Below are 4,163 nucleotides of genomic sequence, written 5' to 3'. Positions count from 1 at the left end.
TTAGCTAATAATTTGATGATATCATGTGAGTGTTTTTAGATATTTTCGTCATCTGTTGTTTAACTTTGGTTGGTTTTCATGTAAATAAGTTCCCATGGCTTTAGATTTTGTAAAATAAAATATTTAAATAATAATCGATAATAATTATAATATTATAATAATAATAATAATAATAAGTGTGTGTGTGTGTATGTGTATGTGTGTGTGTCCTCCATAACTCCAAAACCATGAAACATAGCAGCCTGAATCTTTGCATGTATACCAAGAAAACTCCAAGGAAGTACATGAGTGAAAATTAGGTGTTTGTGTTAATTTAAACATCCCTTTTGAAGATAATTAACGGCCTCATTTAATTATCCTTTACAAAGGCTTCATCTTGGACAGCCGACCTTCCTTTGCAGAGGTGCTAATTTGCCATTTTTTTGGCCTACTCAACAATGCCTTGACTTGGAACAGGCTGCAACAGTTTATTAATGATAAAGCATTCAGTGTTAGTTTCATTTTCCTCAATCATATTATCGAATACCTGTTCATCATACCTACGAATCGCTGTGTGCATCGCTTTTGTAAGTGCTATCGTTTTCAAATTCGGAGCTTGGAGTGATTTCATGCATGATATGATGTGATTTTCCATGATCTACTCTCGTGGACTAATTGAAGTATATAATAGAAATATAATTACTGTTTTGAAGATCGATCACATGGACTAAATAACTGTCAAAATCTGAAGTTAAATCTGAAAATGATAAGAAATCGGCGATTTCTTGGCGAATGCTCTACAAGCTGCTTGTTTGTTTGTTTGTTTGCAAGCCATGGCAATACATGGATAAATTACCTGCACTGTCACTCTGAATACATCGATCGAGGTACAAAGTTTAGGCCCGATCCACCTGCATTGGGCCCCGAGGTGTCGTGCGGTGACTCGCGTGGTGGCTCGCCCGCTGAAAATGTTGTGCAATAATATTTTACGTGACGTTTCGCCTTTTTGTGCGATCTGCTTTCATTATATGACCCCTCACTTTGACATAGATAGATGCAAATTTTAAAAAAATTAACGTTTCGTTTTTCTTTAAAGTTTTACTTTCTTCAACCGTTTCATTGGAGTGCTTGCTTGAGTGCTTAAATAGCCACTTGGAGAGCACACTACATGCTTCGATTTCCACAAGCTTCCAAGACGATAACTTGGCTCGGTTCTCTGTGGGGACATCCCCAGAGTTAGGAAGGCAAAATAAAAGGATTAGAATGAGTAAAGCAATGGGAAAAGTGAACTATGAGTTCCAGTGCAAGAGTAAATTGAAAAACCTTTTCAGTGGCTACAAAGCAATGGATTCCCACACGATGGCAGGACGGCTGAGAGGTACGCACGCTCGCTCAAAGCTTTCTAGCCTGGGTTTGAATCTCAACCCAGCTTCTAAACAGTCATCCCGGTGTTTCACAGGCAGGGTGATTCATAACGTGTGTTCCATCCCTCAGATGGACATTAAACTGGGCGTCACTTATGCTGGAATTTCTCCCTCTTCCCCTCCCCGATCCTCCTCCTCACTCTACACTCTCCCACCCTCATCTCTCTCTCTTTCTCTCTCTCTCTCTCTCTCTCTCTCTCTCTCTCTCTCTCTCTCTCTCTCTCTCTCTCTCTCTCTCTTTCTCTCTCTGAGTCAAGGGTAGAGACATGGGGTAGGAGTCCAGAGGGAGGGGTGGGGTTGGAGGAGACGAGAGGTGTGGGATGAGGGAGGGGAAGGAGTGGGGGGAGAGACCCGTCGTTGCCCAGAAACGCATGGTTCCTTTGCTAGTAAATAATAATAAATAAATAAATTTCAATATATATTTCCTCAAAAAGGAAGTCTGTCATGAAAGTGCTGGATGAGCAGAACAGGAAGTTCATTATAAATGTGTATCAATTTGGGGCCTGAACGTATTCTCGGTAAATTCTGTGGTACCAAACTCAACACCTGGATTAAAGAAGCTCCAAGGTGTTCCTGTATCAACAAATAAACATGTTAAAGGTCTAAGTTGTCATAACTGTGGTGTGTGTGTGTCTGTGTCTGTGTCTGTGTCTGTGTCTGTGTGTGTGTGTGTGTGTGTGTGTGTGTGTGTGTGTGTGTGTGTGTGTGTGTGTGTGTGTGTGTGTGTGTGTGTGTGTGTGTGTGTGTGTGTGTGTGTGTGTGTGTGTGTGTGTGTGTGTGTGTGTGTGTGTGTGTGTGAGAGGGGGGGGGGTGTTGTGTATTTCTCTTCATTTCTTTGTTTCCTTTTCAACTTCTCTTTCTTTTTCTCTCCCTTTTTTTATGTCTACAGAGAGGTGAACTCCACCCAAAAAAAGTTGTAAGGCTCACTTTGCTGCACCCGGATGGGTTTAAGGGGAGTAGCAGATGAGTCGCAGTTATTTTCTAAAGGAGTAGCAGCTAAATACGAGAGGAATAGCAGCCCAAACCCGAATCCTATCCAGATTCCTCCTGATACTCCAGTGCTGTATTTGGTCTTTTATTTAATTTTCTATGAATGTGTTTGAGTTCGTTTTCTTCTCAAATCTGTGCCAAGTGAAACTGCATTGCACATCAGGATTTTAAGGTTTTATCCATGTGGAATATGAAAATCATGACAGAATAGTGAAACAATTTTATGTAACCACGCTGATTTGGGATCAAAATACTTGTTTTACATCACAAAACCATTCCTTTCACAGATCTTGGTGTTGGACTTTCTGGACAAGGCTGAAAGCTTGTAACCTTGGTCTACTCGAATGCAACATCCAAAAGCACAACAGGCAATCATCCCAGGCTTGCTTCCAAAAATGTACTAAAATAATTGCACAAACTTTGAAATACAGTAGTTCATAAGATACAAGTCCAAACCTGAACACGGCACTCTGCTTTGGATCACTCGTGAATCTAATGACAGCAAGCGACATCATGTAGACCAAGGAGCAGCTCACCAGCAATGTCAAATATTGTCTGAACTCTCCCGAAAGGGTTTTTCCCGATAATCATTTTACCTGCACGAGTCCACATCGATCCAAGCTCCATTGTTGCCATGAAATAGGATGCTGGGTGGCAATGTCCTGCGAGACATTTTCCAAAACATCAAGCAGAGGAAAGCAGCCTGGACAGCAGTCTTCAATTCAACTTGTCCACCATTCCATATCTACATTGCCAAGATTGTTTTCACAACAATACAGGGAATCGTCACATGTGGAGAGCTCTGGGCTTGTTGGAGGTGATACCAGGGGTCCTGGGGTTATTTTACAACCATCCTCCAAGGAAATCATCCATTCATAAACAGTCACAGTAACATGGGTTTATAGGGACTTCCCACCACATTGTACATTATATTACACTTCGACAGAGGACGTCATTAATAGATTGATGATTGGTGACAAATATGACAAATAAATATTTGAAGGAATTTCCTTCTCTTTCAGCAGAGATAACTGTAATGAGAAGTCCAATTTCATAACTCCTGAACAGGTCTTTAACACAGACTGCTTATCAAATCTGGACATACCAACCACAACCTTTAGATCGAAGTCGATATTTACCTCCACCACTGAAGGTGGACGGAGGTTAAATTTTCATCCCCGTTTGTCTGTTTGTTTGTTTGCCTGCGAGTACGATATCTCAGAATGTTAAGGATGGATTCGGACAAAACTTGGTTGAGATGTTGGGTTTGTGACATGGACGAATTGATTTGATTTCGGTGAAGATCTGGATATGAGAATTTTCTTCATTCTGAAATGAATGATTCTTCAGCATTGAGAGGTAGGGCAAAAAAAAGGATATGTAATATATCTCAAAATAATTATGGACAGATTCAGACGAAACTCGGTTGATGAGTTGGTTAGGTGACAAGACCAAGTCGATTCGATTTTGGTTCAGGTCAGGATGCAGATCCGGCCTATTAGTGGGATACAAAACGTAAACTGTTCAGCCTAGCGGAGGTGTGCGACCTATCGAGTGCTGATCTAATTCCAAATTTATAACTTGCTTTAACTTGCTATTGTTGGAGAACTTTTACCCAACGAGTATGAAACAAATTTTTACGTCATGTGGGACAAAGGTGTCCAGAATGTGGCACCTCACATTGTGTGCCATGTTCAAATCGAACATGTTTGATTTCAACATGACATGTCTGTGAAGGATACCACAAATACCATAAGCCAAGGGGTAAAA

The sequence above is a fragment of the Eptatretus burgeri genome, chromosome 1 (assembly GCF_056783735.1).
Source record: "Eptatretus burgeri isolate ZD-2024b chromosome 1, Ebu_testis_v1, whole genome shotgun sequence".
Classification (NCBI taxonomy): Eukaryota; Metazoa; Chordata; class Myxini; order Myxiniformes; family Myxinidae; genus Eptatretus; species Eptatretus burgeri.
The sequence above is the reverse complement of the archived record's forward strand: the minus strand, read 5'-3'. Positions refer to the sequence as shown.